The sequence below is a fragment of the Cervus canadensis genome, chromosome 27, assembly GCF_019320065.1.
Source record: "Cervus canadensis isolate Bull #8, Minnesota chromosome 27, ASM1932006v1, whole genome shotgun sequence".
Classification (NCBI taxonomy): domain Eukaryota; kingdom Metazoa; phylum Chordata; class Mammalia; order Artiodactyla; family Cervidae; genus Cervus; species Cervus canadensis.
In genome coordinates, this window is record NC_057412.1 from 42,442,280 (window position 1) to 42,467,742 (window position 25,463).

Consider the following 25,463-nt stretch of genomic DNA (forward strand, 5'->3'; position numbering starts at 1 on the left):
AGTTCTGTGGATACTCTGCCCCATGAGAGAGGTATTTTCCAGCCACAAAAGCCTGCACAGATTTGCAGTTACAGACTTCGGGGAAAAGACCTTGAGGATTGCAGGCTACAGGGAAGGCTGAGCTGCAGTTCACGCTTTCTCCACTAGATGGAGGTAGAGGAGCGCAGAAAAGCATCCGTGGGTGGTTTATCAGGTTGACTGCAGCAGCTCAGGGGGAAGCATATCTGCCATTAGGTAACATGACAGGTTTTATCACAGACAGAATGCATGAATCTCAGGCCTTCGAACACTGGTGGAAAATGTTGGCTTGAGGTCTTAAGATTGTTGTAAGATCTTTTGTTCAGTTCAGTCACTCCGTCGTGTCTGACTCTTTGTGACCCCGTGGACTGCAGCACACCAGGCCTCCCTGTCCATCACCAACTCCCGCAGTTTACTCAGACTCATGTCCATCGATTCAGTGATGCCATCCAGCCATCTCATCCTCTGTCGTCCCCTTCTCCTCCCGCCTTCAATCTTTCCCAGCATCAGGGTCTTTTCCAATGAGTCAACTCTTCGCATGAGGTGGCCAAAATATTGGAGTTTCAGCTTCAACATCAGTCCTTCCAATGAACACACAGGACTGATTTCCTTTAGGATGGACTGGTTGGATCTCCTTGCAGTCCAAGGGACTCTCAAGAGTCTTCTCCAACGCCACAGTTCAAAAGCACCAATTCTTCAGCGTTCAGCTTTCTTTATAGTCCAACTCTCACATCCATACATGACTTCTGGAAAAATGGTAGCTTTGACTAGACGGACCTTTCTTGGCAAAGTAATGTCCCTGCTTTTTAATATGCTGTCTAGGTTGGCCGTGGCTTTTCTTCCAAGGAGCAAACGTCTTTTAATTTCATGGCTGCAATCACCATCTGCAGTGATTTTGGAGCCCCCCCCTCCCCAGAAAAGTCTGTCACTGTTTCCATTGTTTCTCCATCTATTTGCCATGAAGTGATGGGACCAGATGCCATGATCTTAGTTTTCTGAATGTTGAGTTTTAAGCCACCTTTTTCACTCTCCTCTTTCGCTTTCATCAAGAGGCTCTTTAGTTCTTCTCTTTCTGCCACAAGAGTGGTGTCGTCTGCATATCTGAATTTACTGATATTTCTCCCGGCAACCTTGATTCCAGTTTGTGCTTCATCTAGCCTGGTATTTCGCATGATGTACTCTGCATATAAGTTAAATAAGCAGGTGACAACATACAGCCTTGATGTACTCCTTTCCCTATTTGGAACCAGTCTGTTGTTTCATGTCCAGTTCTAACTGTTGCTTCTTAACCTGCATACAGATTTCTCAGGAGGCAGGTCAGGTGGTCTGGTATTGCCATTTCTTTCAGAATTTCCCACAGTTTATTGTGATCCACGCAGTCAAAGTCTTTGGCATAGTCAATAAAGGAAAAGTAAATGTTTTTCTGGAACTCTCGTGCTTTTTCGATGACCCAACACATGTTGGCAATTTGATCTCTTGTTCCCCTGCCTTTTCTAAATCTAGCTTGAACATTTGTAAATTCATGATTCACATACTGTTGAAGCCTGGCTTGGAGGATTTTGAGAATTACTTTGCTAGCGTGTGAGATGAGTGCAATTGTTCTATGAAGACCTATAAGACCATCTAGAACTAACACCTCCCAAAGATGTCCTTTTCATCATAGGGGACTGGAATGCAAAAGTAAGAAGTAAAGAGATACATGGAGGAACAGGCAAATTTGGCCTTGGAGTATAAAATGAAGCAGGGAAAAGGCTAACAGAGTTTTGCCAAGAGAACACACTGGTCATAGCAAACACCCTCTTCCAACAACACAAGAGAAGACTCTACACATGGACATCACCAGATGGTCAACACCAAAATCAGATTGATTATATTCTTTGCAGCCAAAGATGGAGAAGCTCTATACAGTCAGCAAAAACAAGACTGGGAGCTGACTGTGGCTCAGATCATGAACTCCTTATTGCCAAATTCAGACTTAAATTGAAGGAAGTAGGGAAAACCACCAGACCATTCAGGTATGACCTAAATCAAATCCCTAACGATTATACAGTGGAAGTGACAAATAGATTCAAGGGATTAGATCTGATAGACAGAGTGCCTAGGAACTATGAATGAGGTTTGTGACAGTGTACAGGGGGCAGGGCTCAAGACCATCCCCAAGAAAAAGCAATGCAAAAAGGTAAAATGATTGAGGAGGCCTTACAAATAGCTGTGAAAAGAAAAGTGAAAGGCAAAGGAGAAAAGGAAAGATAAACCCATTTGAATGCAGAGTTCCAAAGAATAGCAAGGAGAGATAAGAAAGCCTTCCTCAGTGATCAATGCAAAAAAAAATAGAGGAAAACAATAGAATAGGAAAGCCTAGAGATCTCTTCAAGGAAACTAGAGATACCAAGGGAACATTTCATGCAAACATGGGCACAATAAAGGATAGAAATGGTATGGACCTAACAGAAGCAGAAGATATTAAGAAGAGGTGGCAGGAATACACAGAAGAACTATACAAAAAAGATCTTCACGACCCAGATAATCACAATGGTGTGATCACTCACCTAGAGCCAGACATCCTGGAATGTGAAGTCAAGTGGGCCTTAGGAAGCATCACTAAGTACAAAGCTAGTGGAGGTGATGGAAATCCAGTTGAGCTATTTCAAATCCTAAAAGATGATGCTGTGAAAGTGCTGCACTCAATATGTCAGCAAATTTGGAAACTCAGCAGTGGCCACAGGACTGGAAAAGGTCAGTTTTCATTCCAATCCCAAAGAAAGGCAATGCCAAAGAATGTTCTAACTACTGCACAATTGCACTCATCTCACACACTAGCAAAGATCTTTGATTTTATGCAAAAATTATATTCCTCTGTCATCCTCAAATAGCAGTCCCTCCCTTTGCCTAATTTGGGCATTTTTTTCACTATTTTTGCAGTTGGAACTACCAAAGGCCTTTGCTTTTAGCGCACACCAGCCCCAAATCCCAAGGAACTCCCCACAGCAGGAGGGCTAGCAGCTGCCTCTGGGTAGGTGCCTTTCATCAGCAGAGTTGTGGTCATACATGGGAAGCTTTGGTTTCTCGGGGGTATTAATTTCTGCCTCTTACTAAAAGTCCCATGGTATAGAAATTCATAGAACAGGAAAATGATTTAGATGCTGGTTCAGGGCTTCCCAGGTGGCACCGGTGGTAAGCACCCGCCTGCCAAGACTGACGAGACCCAGGTTCCATCCCTAGGTTGGGAAGATCTTCTGGAGGAGGGCACAGCAGCCCATCCCAGCATTCTCGCCTGGGGAGTACCATGGACAGGCGGAGGTACAGTCCACAGGGTCACAGAGTGGAACAGGAGTGAATGGTTTAGGACACACGCACAGGCAACAAATAACAGTGACATTGGAATATTGACCAAGACTGAATTCACGCACAATTGGTAAGATACTTGAGTGCTAACTAGGATCCCAGCTTTCTTTTTCTTTCAACTAGTATTCCTTCCTTCCTTCCATTGACCTCGTCTGTCCTCATTCTTCCCCACTTTCTCTCTGTGTATGCCTCCCCCACCCTTCCTGTTTCTCTCCATCTCTCCCTTTCTTTCTCTTCTTTATGGTCCAGAAGACCTTGGATCTGGAGCCTGAAGGGCACCCTTCCAGCTCTGGATTCGCTCACTCTGCTTTCTCTCTGCTTTCACTGTGTTGTGGGTTTTACTTGGCCCTGTACTGAACTCCTCCTCTGACAGACACCTTGGTACCCAATCCTCTGTCCTCTGCCTTGGAGGTTACAGTCCTAGAAATGCAAATAGCCCACTTAAATAAAAGTAATACTGTCCATCTTGTTCCTAGGCTTCTGCCCCTAGAATGTATCTCCTAACGTGTAGATATTGTCTGGGTCACACCTGAACCTTTTCATGAAATGTAGGGCCAAATAAATAACCCTGGGAGTGGGAGGGAAAGGAAAGGAGGCGGGCAGAATGTGAGACATAGTCTCAGTGGGACTGTTTCAAAAAAGATAATATTTTGGTGCCTTCTATTTTATTTTAAAAACATGTATGAATTACATGTTAGACTCATGTGCATCCTTTTTTGTTTTAATATATTGAAGTGTATTTCGTTACCTTGTCATTGTGCAAAATTGCTCTAGGAAGGTTGATTCTGTTTATCCCGTGACTCTGAGTCCTTCCAGCCAAACCAGCGGTTACTCTTCACATTTGAATTTTTCAGTTAAGCTTAGATAGGAGCAGTGGTGAGGATGATAGGTTTTGGAGTCACACTGAACTAGGTTTATCCCAGCTCCTCCAGCTTACTAGTTGTGTATCCTTAGGTACAAGCAGGCCTCTCCCAGCCTCATTTTTCCCATCCATGAAAAGGAATAATCGTGACCACATAGAATTGTTGCGAAGGTTAAATGATAGAATGTGCACAGGAGGACAGGAAGTATAAAAGCACTTAGCATGGTGCCAACACAGAGCAAGCTGGTAAACATCACCAGTGTTAGGAACAAGTCGTTTGGATACTACACTGAACCATCCACATGTTCTCATTTGCTGCATGTAAACAATCTGGTCTTCTCAGTGGTACCAAGTTAAACATGGCTTTCTACGATGTAAAGGAAACCTAGAAAATATCAGAGTTGCTTTAGCGTTGTTCTTTGTGGTTTGTACTTCTCTCAGTTATTGTTGTTCAGTCGCTCAGATGTGTCTGACTCTTTGCAGCCCCATGGACTGCAGCACGCCAGGCTTCCCTGTCCTTCACCATCTCCCGGACCTTCCTCAAACTCATGTCCATTGAGTCGGTGATGCCATCCAACCATCTCATTCTGTCGTCCCCTTCTCCTCCTGCCTTCAATCTTTTCCCAGCAGGGTTTTTTCTAATGAGTCAGCTCTTTGCATTAGGTGGCCAAAGTATTGAGTTTCAGCTTCAGCATGAGTCCTTCCAATGAATATTCAGGATTGATTTCCTTCAGGATTGACTGCTTTATCTCCTTGCAGTCTAAGGGACTCCAAGAGTCTTCTCCAATACCACAGTTCAAAAGAATCAATTCTTCAGCGCTCAGTCTTTTTTATGGTCCAACTCTTAAAACCATACAGGACTACTGGAAAAACCACAGTTTTGCCTATATGTACTTTTGTTGGCAAAATAATGTCTCCACTTTTTAATACACCATCTAGGTTTGTCATAGCTTTTCTTCTAAGGGGCTAGTGTCTTTTAATTTCAAGGCTGCAATCACTATCTGCAGTGATTTTGGAGCCCAAGAAAATAAAGTCTGCCACTGTTTCCATTGTTTTCCCATCTATTTGTCATGAAGTGATGGGACTGGATGCCATGATTTTCGTTTTTTGAATGTTGAGGTTTAAGCCAGCTTTTTCACTCTGCTTTTTCACTTTCATCAAGAGGCTCTTCAGTTCCTCTTTGCTTTCTGCCATAAGGGTGGTGTCATTTGCATATCTGAGGTTAATGATATTTTCCCCTGCAATCTTGATTCTAGCTTGTATTTCATCTAGCCCAGCATTCCACAGGATGTATTCTGCATAGAAGTTAAATAAGCAGGGTGACAATATACAGCCTTGATGTACTCCTTTCCCAATTTTGAACCAGTCCATTGTTCCATGTCTGACTTCTCTCAGTAAGACAACCTATATAAATAAAACATTGTCATTTTGGAGTATGGAATGAAAGTGGAGTGAGAACACGGCTTATTTTTTACTCCCATAGCTTAACTTCTTGGTCCTGCAGTGATCAGGAGACCTGAAATTTGGCAGCTAGTTGATGCCAAAGCTTTTAAGGAACCTGGGCAAGATAGCATTTCAAGTAACACAGAAGAGGAATAGTTGGCTTTGGCTACAGAACTCAGTTTTAAAGTCTGGTTTCTAACCTCCTGTAATGACTAAATTCCCTTTATCACCCTGTGCTTCCACACAAAGCAGTGTTAGAAGCCAAATGAGATTCAAGGGCCAGCTTATACTTCATGTTAGCATAATAGATTCTGGAGGAGTATCTGAGAAATGGTAGTCTTAAATGATCTCTTGAATGAAGCTTATAATATAGAAATAGGGAAATGTGTTTTGGTTGCAACCTGGTTCCAGTTTGTGCTGCATTGAGTAGAAAGATGCTGCCTACATCAAACACAAGTTACCATGTAGGCACCTACTAACTTTAAGGCATTGCCTTAGATTCTCTGAAGTATAGAGAAATGGAACACCCTGGCCTGGCAGTTAAATACTTTACATATGAGTGGGGGAACAGCATATATTCCTGTAAGACTATATTTAACACAATCACTAATGTAAACTCTCTTCACATAAGGAGTCTCTTAAGCAATTAATTCAACCCACAAAGTATATACAGGTCCAAAGCATGTGTGTGGATTTGCTTGAACAAGATACGACTCTTGCACTTAACAATCTCATCTTCTAGGTGGAGGGAGGCACATACAGATAACTGTGATACAGTTTCTAAGAGAAGGTACTAGGTCTGCCTGTTTGGGTCAGGGGAAGCCCTCATCTGAGTGCCTGAATGGAAGCATGTCTTTGGAAGGCATGTGGCTGTTGCCAGCAGAATGGCTTGGAATAATTCTGGTGCTGCTGAGGATTGGCCCTGGAAATAGGGAAAGATGACTGATAAAGTCATTTTAGGTGGCTCAGTGGTAAAGAATCTGCCTGCAATTCAGGAGATACAAGAGAAGCAAGTTCGATCCCGGGGTTGGGAAGATCCCGTGGAAGGAAATGGCAACCCACTCCAGTATTCCTGCCTGGAGAATTCCATGGACAGAGGAGACTGGTGGGCTACAGTCCATGGGGTTGCAAAAGAGCTGCACACACCTGGCGACTAAATAGCAACAGATTTCACTTTAAAATCTGAAGGAAGGCCTGCAGGTCTCTGTGACTTACTGGGTGAAGAATTTGGGGAGAAGGAAAGGTTCATGATGACTCCAAGGCATGATCTGGGTGCCCAAAAGAATGGTGGTGTATCACGGCCACAAAAGGAGAACAAAGAGTGCCCAGCTAATACTGGCTTTGAGAATACTATATGTCTAGAGTTTACAGGTAGTCTCTGAGATATAATTCCTAAATATATATTAAGGAATATATTAATATCCAAGGCTGTTAGATTTGCATTAATAGATCTTTATTTTCAATATCCAGTGACAATGTCTAGCATGTTTAAATTTGTAACATTAAAGTGTACTTGGGAAAGGTGATCAGAATATGTTAGAAAGCAAGTTAGATTGAATTAAAGATATTTTTCAACATCTGCTCACAGAGTTATAAATCAAGGAGATGTGGAAATGCTAATTGAGTGGACTGAGAAAAGTGAAAAATAGAGTAATGCTCCCCAGAAGTTCTTTGTGATAGAAGCCATTAATTTCCCCCAATTTCCTTGACCTTATTATTTAAAAGTCTCTCAAATCTGTTTCCTTGCCTTTAATCATATTTCTCTGATAGAGTTCCAGTTTTCTTTCTTCATCTTCTAGGTTAATAGGAAATTTCTAACTTTCCTCTTTGCTTCAGTCTCTATCCCAGTCCATTTTCCTCACTGTTACCAGAGTGGTCATTCTAAAGGGCACAAAGCCATATCACACCCTTTATTTAAACTCATCCATGGTCCCTTTATTCTAGAGCATTTTATCACTCTTTTAGATTCTAATATCTGTACTTTTGCAGCTGACTTGGGTCCTAGATAGTTATATACACATTGATCTCCTTACTAAGTTGTGTACTTTTTGAAGCCAGGAAAAATATCTTTACTTTTGTATTTCCTGAGTCTAGTGCCATATCTTTCTTCTACTAGACTATCAATAAACATGAATTTGTTATGGACTTAACTGTGTTCTCCAAAAATTCATATGTTGAAGATCTAACCTCCAATGTGACTGTATCTAGAGACAGGATATTTAAGGAGGTAATTAAGTTAAGTGAGTCATATGGGTGGGGCCCTAGTCCAATGCGATTAGTGTCCATATAAGTGCAGAGATAAAGAACTTTCTCTTTTCATGCACTCACAGAGAGAAAATGCCATGTGAAGACATGGAAAAACTGTCATCTGCAAGTGGAGGAATTTCCCAAGTTACCAATCCCGATGGCAGTTTGATTGTGGGACGTCCAGACTCCAGAACTGTGGAAAAATACATTTCTGTTACTTAAGCCTCCTGACTGTGGTATATTGTTAAGGCAGCCTGGCTGGCTAGTACAGAGTTGAACTGGGGAGACGTGAGGTGTTGTCTCTAGAAGCCACTGCCATGAGAGGTCACTGTCAGCTCCTCTAGGGTGGTTGCTGATGCAGATCATCTCAAAGTTTGTGTGACAAAAACAGAGCCACAGGAACTTGGATCTTTGGCTGTGGTCTAGATCCTGATATTAGTGATTTGTTCTTCGATAAACATCTAAGAGAACATGCAGGAATTGTAAACAAATGCACTCACATTTGTTACAAATTGTAAACAAATGCTGTTCTTGAGTTGCTAAGTCAGGTCCAACTCTTTGCTACTCCATGGACTGCAGCATGCCAGGCTTCTCTGTCCATCACTCTCTCCCTGAGTTTCCTCAAATTCATGTCCATGAGTCAGTGGTGCTATCCAACCACCTCATCCTCTTTCGCCCCTCTTCTCCTCTGGCCCTCAATTTTCCCCAGCATCAGAGTCTTGTCTAATGAATCATTTCTTTGCATCAGGTGACCAAATTATTGGAGCTTCAGCTTCAGCATCTGTCCTTCCAATGAATATTCAGGGTTGATTTCTTTTAGGATTGACTGGTTTGATCTCCTTGCATAGTCCAAAGGACTCTCAAGAGTCTTCTCCAGTTCCACAGTATGAAAGCGTCAGTTCTTTGGCACTCAGCCTTATTTATGGTCCAGTTCTCACATCCATACTTGACTACTGGAAAAACCATAGCTTTGACTAGATGGACCTTTGTCAGCACAGTGAGGTCTCTGCTTTTTAAAACATGGTCTAGGTCTGACATAGCTATTCTGCCAAGGAGCAAGAGTCTTTTAATTTCTCTGTAAGAAGGGCTTTTAAAATTTCTTCTGCGATCCTACTTTTCCTGTACAGACTGCTGGGATGTAATGATCACCCAAGGAAATTTGACGTCGTTAGAAGAAAGAGCAAAAGGGTTGCTGGGAATCCGAGACTGTGTCTGTATGTGTCAGGACTCATAGGGTTTTATAGGCTCATGAATCGAGCCTGTGGCATCCTGATTTTGATTTAAGATTATCCACTGGGGAGCAGATTTTGTTTTGAACTTTGCTTAAACCTTCCTGAGCAAAGAGATCCTTCAGAAATGCACTGGAGTTTCCCTACGTGGCAGCACAGGACACTTGGGGGTTGGATGTTCCACGTAATTTACTGTGTGCTTTGACCGGACACACATCCCTGCTCTCTGCACAGAACAACAGTGTTCAGATAGGTGCCGCTGGCGATCTGGACTTCTGTTCTCTGTTTGGCTGCTGCTCCATATTCATTCTGAGAATTAAGATAGAAAATCAGACAATTGTGATGAAAAAAAAAAATAAGATTAAGCTGCCTCACAAACAATCTTCAAACCGAAAGTTAATGGGAAGTTTCAAAGCTGAGTCTTAAATTTGCAGTGGCCGTACGTTTTTAACTTCTGGGGTGTACTTCCTCATCTAATTTATTTTATCTATTTGGTCAGATTGTACATGTATGTTTGTGATGGAGCTCTCCTCTACAATCATGTTGGTGAGGTAACTCTATTATGAGAATAATACTTATTTAGATTTGCGTGATGTATAATTTTGAGTGCTTTCCCATCTTCTCTTTGAATTGATTTATACATTGGTAGTCAGGTTTCAAGTTAATACAAGATCAAGAATTGTTTTATATCACTCATCGTCTCGTGCTACACAGTCCGGCACTCTCCATATTCATTCACCTATGGTTTATTCAATAATTATGGTAGAATTTAGAGAAATAAAACGTCTGGGCATGTGTCTGATAGAAGACCAAACATATTCCAAAGATATGTTTTTATAAACATCTGAACTGAAAGAAACTGAGATAATTAAGAAAGCACATGGATCATACGGTTCTTTTGTTTTATGATTGTGTTTCCTGTTTAATTTTGCTTTAAAATTTGTCTTTGGTTGAGTTCCATCTCTCTTAAAGTGAATGAATATCACGTAACACAAGGGTGTTTGATCTCTTGTCAATGAGAAATTCTCAGAAAATTAGAACCTTTAGAATTACTTCATGCGATATATAATTGGGAAGTTTGGACAAATACAAAAATTAGTATTAAATACTTTTTGTGGTTTACATTTAACCTAAATTGAAAACTATTTTCTTAGATAGGATTGTTCAGAGGACACCATCATCATAACTTAGCTTATCCTTGAAAGTGCAAAATATCTTATTTTTCCATAATTTTACATATTATCTGTGAAAGGAAAAGTATGGGAAAAAATACATGAATTATCTATTTATCTAATTATCTATGAAGTATACTATGAATTAGTTTTCTATTTACTGTTAAAACAATTTTCTGTATTTTAATGCTTGTAACTGACTCTGAAAATGGAAAATAAAACAACTGTGTTGGTTTATTTTATCAGCCATTAAATATATTTTGTTGCCCGGAATTTGGTTTAATGCTAGTGGGAAGAAAAGCTACCACGAGTTAATTAAACTCTACATATAAATAAATTAAAAATAAGATTAATGTCATTAGTAGGAACATGTCCATGGTGTTATAGCAATTTATGAGCTCTCCTGTCATCTGTACTTCCTGTCTCCATAACAGTTCCTGCCTGTATTACAAAAATATTTGAAGAGAGGAGGGGAAAAAAATCAGCGATTGCTGCTCGGTTACACTTCAGTTACCTTCCTGCTCAGTTGCACTTCAAGCTCAATGAGACCGTGAAAGCAGCTTAAAATAGCTGTTTGGGTAGAAGGCAACCTTAAGGTTTGTGGATCTCAAACCAGCAGAAAGAGCAGGGTGAGTGCTTGTCAGGCAGTGGCCACCCGGAGGCAGTGCAGCTCAAGGAATCGAGGGAAGACGGCTCTCCTGGAGCAGAGCCGCCAGAAGCCTAACTGAGCACTCTGCTTTAAGCCAGCAACAGAAATGAAGATCTGAAAGTGTTCAAATGTGTCAAAGCTTGCAGAAAACCTCGGAAAGACAGTCTCTTGCCAGTTGCAGACGCTTGATTGCTGAGACTGAATCTTGGATATTTCTGAGTGGACCACTGATGAGATTGTGGGTCTCCTGAAGGCAGCTGCAGCCGGCCATGTGCTTCAGGCTCCTTGTGGGGCTCTGTGGGGCCTCAGCTTCCTTTCTTCCTAATCTGCGCTCTCTCCTGAGGTGATCCTATTGACCCCGTGGGTTTCAGTCTCATCTACACCCCTCATGGTGACCCCTGGATATAACTGCTGGCCACTTAGACACCCCCTTTTATACTATGTCTCACAGACATTGTTAATTCCATCTTAATTCCAACTTAACTTTAATACCCTGATCTCTGCAACATTCTCCTTTTACAGTGTTTGCCAGTTTACCCTCCAAACAGTCCTGGAACTCAGAAATCTGGGATCATTTTAAAACTCCTCTCTCTTCCTCACTCTTGATAGCCTTTCAGTCTTAGGGCCTGTTGATTCTCTTCTGGTCCAGATGTTTCGTTAATCTGCTCACTTTTACTGTGCCTTCATCCCAGCCCTTGATCCTGTGCAGAATTTCAGACATCATCTCTGTGAATGCATTTTTGCTCCCTTCCTATCTGTTCTCTGCAGCCTGAGTGACCTCCACGTTTTCTCTTCCCCTTGTCTCTGCGCCTCTCCACTCAGTCTCTGGGAGCCCGTCACACCGATTCTCTTTCAATTCTTTGTTCTTCCCAACTTCAAAGCCTTGGGCCGTGGCATTACCACTGCTTGGAATGCCTTTCCTCTCTTCTTTTCCTAACTAGCATTTTATCTATCAAACCTCACCTCAAACATCACTTGCTAAGGAGACCTTCCCTAACCCAGAAGACAAGGTCAGACCTTCCTCTTAGATCATTTGCTGCTTCCCCTGTGTTGTCTGTGTCAGACTTGTAATAGCTTGTTCACTATTTCCTGCTAGACTGTCAGTTCCTTGAGGAAAGAGACCATGACTGTCTTATCCATCAGTGTATCTTCTGTGCCGGCACAGGGCCTGGTAGAGAAATATCTCTTGATTCACATTTGTAAGATGGATGACCTCATGAGAATTAATGAGCTAACACACATAATATAATTCTTTTTATGGTGGCCATTTTGATAGAGTATTTTGGGTATGTAGGGATGGAGTGGGCATGCTTTAAGAATTTACCATGAAGGGTGGATGTGAGGCATGGTTAGAAAACGCAAACTATGTTTCTCCTGGAGTAATCTTCCTACAGTGTTCTAGGAAGTCTCACTAGCTCCTGATGCTGGGGTTGGGGAGTGGAGACAAGAGGGAAGATGCTCTTGAGAGTAAGTGTGTGGTTGGCTCACAATTTTATCTTACTGGGCTTCAGTTGGTTGTGATAAGAATAGTAATATGATGCTTTTCTGGTAAGTGGTCTGAGGTGACCTCTAAACATGACTCACTATTCACTTAACCCAGAAAACCCCACAAAATCATACAAATCAATAGGTTCTTCATGTTCACATTAAAAACACTCGTGAAACTTCCCCGGCCATGAAGGATGTGCCTATCTAAAAAGCCACCAAGCATCTGAAGGATTTGCTCAAACTCATAACTCAGTGGACATGCATTTGAGCAGACTTGAGGAGGCAGTGGAGGACAGAGGAGCCTGTTGAAGTCCATGGGGTCACAAGAGAGTCAGATGTGATTTAGTGACTGAACAACGACAACATCTGAAGGATGTCACTCTTCATTCCATCCTTACAATCGTGGAGTTGGTAGGTGTGCCCAGGCCTAACAGTGGCATTGGATGCAGTGTTAGTGGTGCAAAAAGAGTGCTGAGTTTTACTGCACATGCTCAAAAATGCAGAGAGTAATGCTGAACCTAGAGGCTTAGATGTAGAATCTTTGGTCACTGAGCACATCCAGGTGGACAAAGCCCCTGAGATGCAGCCCAGGGCTCACAGAGCTCATGATCGGGTCAACTCGTACATGAGCTCTCCCTGCCACATTGAGGTGATCCTTACTGAAAAAGAGCAGGTTGTTCCTAAACCAGAAGAGGTTGCACAGAAGAAAAAGACATCCCAGAAGAAGCTGAAGAGACAAAAACTTATGGCCTGGAAATAAATGCCACAAAAAGTGCAGATCAAATTAAAAAATACAGTAATATGAAGTAAAAAAAAATAGTCATATGATAAACAAAGGCCCTTTGACCCTTTTCCTGCAAGAATCTAGGGGTGGAACATACTTTATTTGGACAGCCTGGAGTAGCACCTTCCAATAGAACTGTCTGTGATAGTGGAAATAATTTATATATGCATATCCACTGTGGTAGTCATTACTCATATATGACTTCTGAACTCTTGAAATATAGTAAATGCTAATTTGAAACTGAATTTTTTATCCTGTTTGATTTAAATTAATTTATATTTAAATTTAAGCTTCAACTAATTTGATTTAAATTTAAGTATGGCTGACGTCAGCTGTGCGGGACTGCATGAGGTACGTCGAGAGTACCTGGGTTGTGCTGAGGCTGAAGATGGCTAAGTGCCCCGAATGTCTTGCATTGGAGCGCCTTGCATTACAAAGAAGCTGACAGGCTTTTATTTATATTGATGCTCCCTTTCTAATAAGCATGTAAAATCAAGTATTTCCAGAGAAAAAGTAAGTTGCAGGTATTTTCTCAATAGGAAAAGGTGAGGGGCTGTTTTCTAAGCCTCGATTCCTCTCATTCTTAGAGTATGCCGTCATATTATAACTCAATGTAATGGCTGTCAGATAATTTCCCATCAGATAAAGAGAGGCGCCTCAAACCTACTCCAAAAGTCGCTGCCACAGAGTACTGGGATTGGGATATCATCCTGCCCTTCTAGGATACCCAATAGTCAGTCCTCAGAACAAAGCAGCAGCTGTGTGCCTTCTGGAATCCCAGTGTGTCCCGTTAGTGTTGATAAAAATAACCCCTTGATGATTTTATGGCATGTTTTGTGACATCAAAGCACCCTACAAAATTGAACTCATGTTTCCAACACTTGTTCAAGTTCACTCAGTTGTTAGAACAGTCCTTAACCTTTCTCATGCAGAGAGTACGTGTAAAGTACATAACCTTTTCTTATGTACATGCAAGAAATACAAGCCCGTGTTTATGTGGTACGCCAGGGTAAGTGGACAGGCTGTGCGTGGCTGGAGGCAGCTGGCCCAGTGGCTTTGAAGAAGTCAGGCTCTGCCCACCTCTGCTAAGAGCTGAGGAAGCTGCGGACTCAGCACAGCTCTCAGGCTTTTTTCTCACTGGAATTGGGAAGCTCTGGGGACTTGGTGCTCACCAGGTCTAGGACAGTGCTTCATAAAGTTTAATGTGTATGTGAGTCACCTGGATATCTTGTTAAAGCGCAGATTTTGATTCAGTAGATGGGCACCTGGGCCTGAGATCCTGCATTTCTAACAAGCTCCCAAGAGATGCTAATACTGCTGGCCCACTGACTATTTTAGGTTGTTAGGTGCACAGATTTGATTTACAGTTTGGTCAGTTTTACATTGAAAAGTCTTTCTCCATCACTACAAAGCTTCTTCTTACTTTCTACCAACCCTGATATTATACTCTCAGACCAGGTAAGAGTGGATGAAAACATTGACACTAGCTCTTTCCTGGGGCTGGAAAAATAGCTGGTGGTCATGTGTTTGCATTATCAGTGGAAAACTGTATCAGGTTAGACTACAGCTCAGAAGCAGGCAAACACGGGAGTTTTCATTCGCTTAATAGTTCTAAGTCAATCCACTTTTAAGCCCAAATAAATGATTTTTTTAAACAAGGTGGAGTAACTGTGGGAATAACTCTGGACTAGGAAGGGATTGGGAGATGTATGCCTGGGTCGAATTCTCCTCTGACTGATTAATTCAGCATAGGGGAGACATGACATTTCTTTGAGCCTCAAATTTCATCTTTCAAGCATGATCCATGCTGACTATGGAGATGCAAACTCTTCTACTCTTCTCCCTCACGCAGGTATTTGTAATGTCACACACGTGTGTGATGAGCTGCCAGCTACTTAGTAGCAGCCAGCTGGGCTGTGATGAGAGGAGAGCGACTACTTTGTAGAAAAAAGAATCAATTTAAAAATAACAGTAACACTAGGTTTGTGCTTCAGGTTTTGTAGCTTTACTTACTTAAATTCCAATCTGTTAATTCCACAGGTATAAGGGCAGTTGGCCAGGTACAGAGTGGGTACCGTACACATTCTTGGTGATAATGATAATGACGGTGGAAAGTATTCTGTGACTGTAGCCTGGAGGTGGGCACATAGTAGGTGCACAGTATGGAGAAGGAAATGGCAACTCACTCCAGTATTCTTGCCTGGAGAATCCCATGGCCAGAGGAGCCTGGCGGGCCACAGTCCATGGGGTCGCAAGAGTCGGACACGATTTGGCGACTAAATCACGACCACCACCAGGAGCACAGTAAACAGTAGTCAGTGGGAAGAACGGGTCAGATGAATGGGGACTGAAGGGTCTTTTTCTGAGATGAGCTCCGTCAGCAGAGAAGTTGCGTCGTCTCTGTCTGTGATCTTGCAGCATTCACACACAACACGCTCACCTTCCAGGCTTTCTCTTCTTCACCTCTCAGCTTGCAAATTTACAAAAATGCTCCTTTGAGTTTCACGTGCTGATGAGAAAGGTCTGTGTTCTCACAACCACATTCACATGACAAACGAGCTTTGGTTTTTCCAGAATGTCGGGCTTTTCTTCAGTTCTCAGTAGGATCAGTGAAATTATGACCTTACACGGTTAACTTTCTAGTTAATAGTAATCTTGTCATTGCTTATACAGTAAAACAAACCAGAGAAAAATCAAGGTTCAGCCATACATTTGCACAGATAAATGTGAACATTTGAGTCAGCACACACTTGTGGACATTTTAACAAAGAGAAGTGGGAACAGAGATGATCAATGAGGCATTAAGTGTGAACTGTCCAGTCTCCATAATCTCAGATTTAAAAACACATTATAGGTAATTCCCATGAGAAATTTCACTCTCTAGTTTTCTCTGTCTTCCCAACCCTTTCCCTTTAAATCATAGAAGATGATTATTTTGGTAATTGATGTAAGTAAAATTAATTGAAACATTTTTTGTTATAGCAGCTAAAATAATGCTGCATTTCATCTTTTCTATTTGTCTCTACATTGATGAAACCTTGTTATAATTGACATTAGGATGCTCTAGATTTGAAGTAGCCACTAGATTCTAGTCAATACTTATCAGTCTCTGATAAATTTCTCAGATAACACAAAGCCAATTAATCCTAGCCTGATTAGCTTTTGACAGAAATTTTCTTTTAAAGATAACACAATTCAAATTTATATAGCTCCTTCCCTAAAGGAATTCAGACTGATCCTCCTTTTGTTATGAAATAATTTAATCCATTATCATTTCTTAAAACCCATGCCTTCACTTGCCTTCCCTAGATCAGTTTACAGCTATGTGTCAACTAGGGCAACTGAATCAGAGACACCATCCCTTCCCGCTAAGTCACCTAAGTAGAAACATGGAAGGAATTCTTTCTAATTCCTTTCCCTTATGTCCCATATTAAGTTCATTTGCTCAAACCTCAAACATCGCTCTCAAAAATCTCCCTTTCCCCTCTATTTCTTCATTCACTGCCTTAAGTCAGGTCTTCCTAATTTTTCTCCCGGTTCAGGCACCCCTACTTCCTTCTTCTTCCCTTCAGCCCAGTGTCCATACTGTGACAAGAGTAAATGTGAAACAGATGTGGGATGATGCCCCGAACGGCGGGGTCCCTTATGGGCCTTCAGGTCCATGCCTGTGGACATGTAGATCTTTCTCCACTGGCTCCTTCCAGCCTCGTCAGTCTCCATTTGATATCCCCTCAGTTCTTCCCCTTGCTTGTATCCCAGGTTCTAACTGCTTTGGGCAGGTTTCTCAAATGCAATGTGTTCCTTTATTTGTCGTGCATTTTCATCTTGTTCTTTCTGCTTTACTTTTTTTTTTTTTAATCTACGTGTCATCCTCCTAATGACTCCTCAAGATCCATTTCACAGGTTACCTTCTTCCTGGGACTTTATATCATTCCCTCCGTTTCTCAGCATAATTAATTCCTTTTTATCTGTATTCCCAAGGGATCATATCCATAGTTCTGTTACAGCACTTATCATGAAATTAAGTTTATGAATATATGTGTCTGCTTTCTTTAAGAGTTTAAAATCTCTGAGGGTGAAGATCTGTTTTATTCATTTGTGTATCTCCTGTTCTTGGCACTTAATAAAATTCTCTATAGTTGTGTGTTGAATTGGATGTGTCAAACCTTGTTGGTTTTTTTTTTTCCCCTCCTCTTTTAAATGTGAGGCAGAAACTGCCACCTCTGCATTACTGAAGGGAAAATTCTTGCCCCAAAGCCACAAGCAGCTTAGACAGTGGCCTCGGGAGGAGTAGACTGTGGGTGGTTAAGTGGTACTGGGAAATTGACCTTGGTGCTAAGGCTAGTGGCCGCTCTGTCCCCTTTTCTGAGGTTATCTATGTTGTCTCCCATCCCATTTGCCTCTGAGCTTCTTGAGGGCAAGAATCACGCCTCTTTTATGTTTGTGTCCCCAGATCCTAGCGGCAATGGTTTTCCATTGTTGCTGTAACAAATCACCACAGACTTAGTGTCTTAAAACAGCACAAATTTATTATCTTATAGTTCTAGAGACCAGAAGTCTGAAATTAAGCTAACTAGGCTACAGTCAGGTGTTGGCAGGGTTGAGCTCCTTTTGGGACGCTTGAGGGAAGGCTCCACATTCTTCTCTTTTCCAGATTCCAGAGGCTTCCCACATTCCTTGGCTTGTGCCTTCCTTCCATCTTCAAAGCCAGCAGGGGCTGGATGAGTCTTTCTTACATTGCATCACTCTGACACACTCTCTTCTGCCTCTCTTTTCCATGTGTAAGAATCCTTGTGGTTAAATTGGACCTACCCAGATAATGCAGGATAATCTTTCCATCTCCAGGTCAGCTGATTCACAAACTTAATTCCATCTGCCATCTAAATTCCGCTTTGACATTTAACCAAACATATTCATAGATTCTGGAAATAAGGACCTGGGCATATTTTTTGCTGTGTGTACGTGTATCCATGTGGCGTTATTCTGACCACCACACAAGCATAGCGTCTGACTTAGGAGATAAATTTGCAGAATGAATGGACAGGGCCTCTTGTGAGTATGAGTGGCTTTAAGTCTCAGGGCTGTAGGAACAACTGTGAAAGCATCGGTGATTGAGAAATGGTGAGGAAGAAATTCCGTGGTAAGAATGGAGGGTTTCAGCTGTAGAGCTTCATGGTTGATTTCACTGTTGGGGGCCAGTAGCACAGACTGACTGTAAGATGACCCCCAGAAAATCCAACCTCCTGGTGTTCACAGATTTGTTCCATGTTCCACCTTTTACTGTGGCTAGGACCCATGACTTGCTTCTAAGCAATAAAATCTGGCAAGATGATGAGTTATCACTCTCATGATTAGGTTATTTATATGGTAAAGGTGATTGTCATTCCTGTAATTATCTTACATTATATGACTTCAGTCTTAGTAGATTGGGGCTGGAGACTTTTCTTGTGGGCCTGATGAAGTAAATAGCCATGTTGGAGAAGTCCATATGGAAGGTAGCCTCTAGGACCTGAGGGTGACCTCCTGCCAATACATAGTAAAAAGCCAGGGCCCTTGGTAGTACAGTCAAGAGGAAATGAACCTGTCAACAGCTTGAATTAATTTGGACACAGATTCTTTCTCAGTTGAGATTCCAGATGGGAATGCAGCCCAGCCAACACCTTAATTTCAGCCTGTAAACCCGGACCTCAAACCCAGTTAAGCTGCACTGACTCCTGAGCTACAGAAACTTTGAAATAATAGGGACTGTGTTTTAAGCTGCTAAATTGGTTTTAATTTGTAAACAGAACAAGAAAATTCTTGCAGGCCATTTGGGAATCACATGAGAGATGAAGATGGATCTTTTCTGCCCATGCCTGTGGGGAAAAGAGCCCCTGACTGTGGCTTTACCTCCACTTTACAACTGAATAAAGATGAGAAAGAACAAGTTGTTACTCATGACTCTTTATCCAATGGTCAGTAAGAAATACAGGAAGAGAGTCTGTTATTCTGACTTATGCTGAGCTTCCTCCCAGCCCTTCCAGAGGTCATGACTTACAATTGGAGTTCATAGCAGGTGACTTTGCTTCATGTACCCTCATAACAGTATTCTGAAAGAAGACTTTTGGGCTATTATTTTCTTTCAGACAGAATCCCAGAGAGAGGTACCACTTATCTAAAATCATGGTAAAGATTCAGGTTGATATCTGGGCATGAATGAGTAACACTCATTAAGCTTAGTGGTTAAGTTCTTAAAAGTTGTACTCACTGAATATACTGTTTAACATCCCTGTCCTGTACCTATAAAGCTCAGTCAAAACTCAGCTTGAATTAAAAAAAAAAAAAAAAAAAACTTCTTTGAAGAGGCTGTTTTAAATTCATCAATAGCATTTGATGAATTTAAATGACCAATTTTTATATATGTACATTACTTTAATATCTCCTCCCATCACTCACTCTCCTCATCTCATAGATGAGATTATTGAGTGCAAAAAAATTAAGTGAATTGTTCCACCTGCTTACACAGCTAATTCTCACTAGAATCCAGTTTCCAAGCTTAGAGTTTCATATTGTTTTCACATATAAGCTCTAGAATCAGAATTTATGAAAGGTGGTAACAGTCTTATAGCTAAGTCCATATTCCTGCTTTAAACAGAACCACCTATGCCTAAAACATTCCAGACATGTAATGATCTTTCTTTACAAAAAAATTCCAATGTAGGTGATAGGATACTTTGGTGCCTCAGCTTTAATTTCAATTGATATCTGCTGGCACTTTGAGTAACAATTGTCTTTATCTTTCTTGATTAGATATTGATTATGGTCAGAAGTGTGGTGCCATTTTTCACAGATCTATGGATTCTTATTTTGGACTAAGGGATGAAGGACAAGTGGGTTTGGAATCACATCATATTTGCCCTGGGTTGGGGCACCAAATATGGATTTGGAGCAGAGCTAAAAGGGGAGCATTTGTGGGTTGAGCATCAAGACAGGCTTGATATGAGCTTCCTCTGTTCCCTGGTGGCTCAGATGGTAAAGAATCGGCCTGCAATGTGAAAGACTTGGGTTTGATCCCTGGAACAGGAAGATCCCCTGGAAAAGGAAATGGCAACACTCACCAGTATTCTTGCCTGGAGAATTCCATGGGCAGAGGAGCCTGGCTGGCTACAGTCCATGGGGTCACAAAGAGTTGGACACGACTGAACGACTGACACTTTCATTTTCTTCTGTGACAGCATGTAGAGTGTAAGTATGGTACATGGATTAAGAGCTACTTCATGTCTTGATGCTGGCTTGGAAGGGGATAAGGTTCTGGCATAACCTCTTTCCAGAGCTAAACAGGGCGTCACAGAATGTTAGAACTGGACGGCACTTTGGAGTTTATCTTGTTCAATCTGACATTAATGGACTCAGGCTTAGAAAGATGACTTGCCCAAGAACATATAACAAATCGGTTCAGGCTTAGAACTTGGAACCTCCTAAGTGTCATAACCTTTATTTGTTTTTATTTTATACCTTTACTACTTCTGTGTTTTTTTATCCACCGCACTCAGTTATTGACACAACACATACACAAATGCACGTGCATGCACACATACACACATCTTTCCCTAACAGATTACAGGAGTTGGTGGCAGTGCTGACAGTCAGGGTCCAAATACACAAAAATGTTGTGAATGCTTCTCAGGGAAGTAGCATGATAAAGTAGAAAGATACCTGAATTTGGAGTTAGAAGACCAGGGCTTGCCTTCAGGTTCTGACAAACCCATAAATATAGGGGAAGCAGCTTTTTTGAGTCTTGATTTTTTTCATCTGTAAAATGCAGATAGAGAGTTAAAGGTGAGAGCAGTGGGTGAATGGCTTGGGGGATTCCCAAGAGTGAGGCTAGGACAGTGGGGTCCAGTGATAATATTGCTGGGAGTTTGGTTACCTTGAGAGCTGCCTTGAGGGAGCTTTGTATACTCCAGGGCTACTCAAATGTGTAATATGACTCCCATGTACTGGACACTATGGTGGATATAGGACAAATGTTGCTTGAGAAATAGCCCTTACCTCCAGTAAAGTTACACTAAAGTTATAACCTTAGGATAAAGGAGGCAGCATATGCTGAATGACCAATGAAGAGTGAGGGCAAATACTTAGAAGTGAGATGATTATGAAAGGGGGCAGTTGAGGGAGACTATAGGAGTTATGACTTGGGCCGGGTCATGAAGGAAAGTAGCAGACTGAAGGGGCCATTTTAGCAGGTAGAACATGTTGAGCCAACACATGGGAAAGCCAAGGAGTGGTGAATATACAGAAGAGGAAATGTGTAGAATAATATTTACAAGAGTAGGATTAAGCCCTGGAGGATATTTACATCTAAGCCTTCTTTTTGTTATGCAGGCAATAGGGAGCCATGGGTGACTCTGGAGCAGGATTAACTTGTCCAGAGTGTTGGTTGAGGAATGTCCCTTTGGCAGGGGTGTACATTGGTTAATAGTAGAGGGCATTTGCCGAGAACTGCTTATGCTTTTCTCTGCCTCAGCACTTCAGGGGCATTTGTTCTGCTGACCTTTCATAATGACTCTTAAAAAAGGTTGATATTATACCAGGCTTCACTTGGAAATGATTTCTGAAATGCCTCCCCCCACTCCTGCATAGGTCTGAGAGTCCTGCTCCTTACTAAGCTGCAGAAAACCACAAGGAGGTGGGAGGGGGGATCGGGATGGGGAATACGTGTAAATCCATGGCTGATTCATATCAATGTATGACAAAACCCACTGAAATGATGTGAAGTAATTAGCCTCCAACTAATTAAAAAAAAAAAAAAAAAACCACAAGGATGATCACTTTGTCATTTGGGGCCAGATGACTTGATTGACTAGCAATCACATCACAGATGACTGACAAAAAAATCTTTTTATTTTCAAAGTACAAGGAAAGGAGACAGAATCGGAAATCCTCATAACAAAAAACGGACCTATTAAGATTACCAAATCCACTCCTAACAGAGTAGAATTTTTTTACTCCACTAAATGTTTGTTGTGTTATATATCCTCTCTGTATGAGCAATGGCTATTTTACCACTTCTGGTGAAAGATTTTTCAGTAGGTTGATTGTTTCACTTACTACCATTGACATTTTTCTGATTTTTAACCAAAATATCCATATAATAAAAAACTTGGTAATATTCTTGATGCCCATTATGGAAGGAGCATTATTTGAATGAATATAGAAATAATGTTTTCATATTAGGTGCTTACATGCATAATCTTAACATCTATAATCAATTAGAATACATTGTTTATATTTTGAACTTTTTTCTTTCCAAAGCAGACTAGTCACTAATCCAGGATCAAATTGGGAGAAAAAGAATTAGTGTGCTTCCAATCACTGATGTGATGAACAAATATGAAAGTAATGGAGAAAGAGAAGAATAATTTAGTGAGATTTTACTTTTGTTCAAGTCAAAAAAAGAGAAGAGTGTTTCATTCACTTTCTGTAAAATTAAAGATGATTTTGAGTTGGAGAACATTGCTCTGTGATTGATGCAATACGCTTCCTTCCCGTTAGAAATCATCAAGGCCTTTGGCTTAGATTTAAGTAATGACACTTTCAAAGACAAGGAACTTTCAAAATCAGAAAAAATTTTGAAAGGCATTCAAACTCTCTACTTCTCTTTCTTCTACATCAACTATTCATCAGATTGATCATCATCTCTAGTCCTTTCTTATTCATCAACATATAAGCCTAAGTGTGTGTTATTTGCCTCATCTGAAAAATGAGGTTGACACTGCCAATATTCATTTTAGTGATGTTAGGAAAAAAATGATTACATGGTAATGAAGGTCTTATAGTTTCAAAGCGCTCTACATATTATTAATAACAGAAATTAATTCACATTACTCTATTTCTGATGACATGCTTTGTCAATTGGAGAATACTTGTAAATGTTAAGAATTGAAGGCTCAGAGAGGAGGGATTATTTTTACTATTATTACTGTTTATGATTCTTTCCTGATGTTTGTGTAGCCTTGCACAAGTCACTGGACTTCTCACCACACTGGATACCTGGACCCTTCATGAGGAGTGTGCAGGTATAAACCCACCATCCTTGTTTCCTTACTCCACAAACCCTAAATACCTGCCTCACAGCATTCCTTTACCAGTAAAACATGAATAGAACATATTAAAAGATAGCTTTATTACACTATTTGTGCCACGAGCTGGCATCTCTCATGGGTGCCCCATACCCATACCCCTCTCAGACCTAGAGAGAAGAACAGTGTGTTGCGTCTCCACATGCTTATGCTGTTTTGTTGATCTTGGCCTTGAGGCTGGAGTTCCAGGTCCACCAGGCCACCGGTAGCATCATAGGGCTGTCCTTTGTGATTCAAGACATTCGTGATCCTTAGGAAACTCTTCTGTGGCTGTCTGGGGCCTTGGCTATGACGTCAAGCAGCAGGGTATGGTGGTAGCAGCCGGGGAGTGAAGATTTTGAGCACTCCAGTTCTGCTGAAAAGTAAACCCACAGCTCGAGGAAATTTCTATCTTGAGCTTCACATTTACCACAAAGTTGCTGTGAAGAGCCAAAGAGTAACGATAGGCCAAAAGACTTTAAAATTATTAACTGCTATGGGGAGGTAACATTGATTGAGGGTCTGTTTTCAACAGCAACCTTGTGATTTTCCCTTTTTAATTTTCAGTGAAGCAGAAACAACCTTTGTAACTCAGTGAGTGTACCACCATCCCTTGCTCCAGCCCTCCAGGAGATGACTTTGATATCCTCATACAGATAATTCCAGGCTAGTGCAGGGAGAAGCTCAGGGCAGTATTTGCAATGAAAAGAATTAGAAAATGAACCGGAACTGTAAACCATCATAATGGAAATCAAAGAAGAACCCTGGATTCTAGGGAAAAATGGTAAAATACTCATTTTACCAAAATGAATATACAGCTTTGCGGTATCCCAATTTGGAAAACTTTTTCTGAGCTTCATAATCCTTTTGTTTCTCTTCTTAGTAATAAAGAGAGAAATCAATTTGCCATAAACAATTCCAAGGGCAAGAGAAAGCATGAATAGAATTTCAAAGTTGTTTTGTTTTGGGTGTGGTGGTGGGAACTTTTTAGAGACATTCTGAGAAAATCAAGTGGCTTGCAAAGAACTGACTTGTCTCAGGTTACAGTTTGGGGAGCAGAGATGGAAGCTCCATCATATAAATGCTGGGAACCAAATTGTTTGAGAGTAAACTAGGGCTATTGTTTTTCCAGGTTAGAAATTTATTTTAATATGAAGTGTTGGATCAAATCAGAGGAGCAAAATCCTTAAGAACAACATTTTAAACTTCAAAACAAAGCAAAATCCAAAGCATGCTCAAAGATACTATTTTGTATGGTGGTCTGAGAGGGTGATGTACTATATTTAGAAGTTTATACTGGTATATTTATTTCATATTTTTCAATTGCTCTGTAGCCTCTGGCCCCTAAGAACCTATTGAAAAATATTTTTAACCTGTACTAGTAACTGGGCTAGCTTGCCTGTCATATGTCTTATATAAATAAGGCTGTGGACCTGACTAGAATGTTAGAGCTGGCTGTTACTTAAGACTAATGTTGAAGGGTAGGATGTGGAGACTTATGAAGTCCTTTGTAAAGACTGAAACATTAAAAAGAAACACTTGTCACCATCAGCTGGTCACAAATATGCTTCTTTAGCATCTCCTTGGACCTACTGACCATCTGCCAAAAATTCTTTTTTCTTGACCCAGGCCAATTCCTCAAATTTCACATCATGTGAGAAGAGAAGGGTTAAGATTATGAGTTCCCCAAGGTTTTCTCCAGTATTTATTTTCCTTACTGAGGTCTCTTTTATCTAAAAAATTTACAGATAATCACACAAGTAGAAAACAAGAAAAGACAAAGTGAGATGAGTGATAGATCTTACAAGAGATTAGCACAGACCCTTCCTCCCCACTCACTCAAGCTCAAGTTGTCTTTCAAGGCTGTCCTATTCAACATTCTCTGAGCAGCTTTTCGGAGATCACTCAAGAACCCCTTTAACTTTTCCTTCTCTGAATTTCTATCTTATTAATAATCTACCCCACACTCGTAGGATCAGTTTGAGTCATATACTTTCTAATCTTTCATAGATATATATTAAGTAGTCATATATCTCAACTTGGCATTATAAACTCTGTGAGGGCAAGGACATCTTACATTTCACTTCTCAGCTAGTATGTTAGGCACATAATATATGCACTTGGAT

The 25,463-nt window shown here is 41.0% G+C and overlaps 1 protein-coding gene and 1 pseudogene across 1 annotated transcript in view; both read left to right on the forward strand.

Moving 5' to 3' along the window:
* Positions 1–25,463, forward strand: part of ZPLD1 (zona pellucida like domain containing 1) — a 421,436-nt gene that overhangs the window by 132,658 nt on the left and 263,315 nt on the right. The window lies entirely within an intron of this gene.
* Positions 12,541–13,213, forward strand: LOC122428873 (annotated as a pseudogene).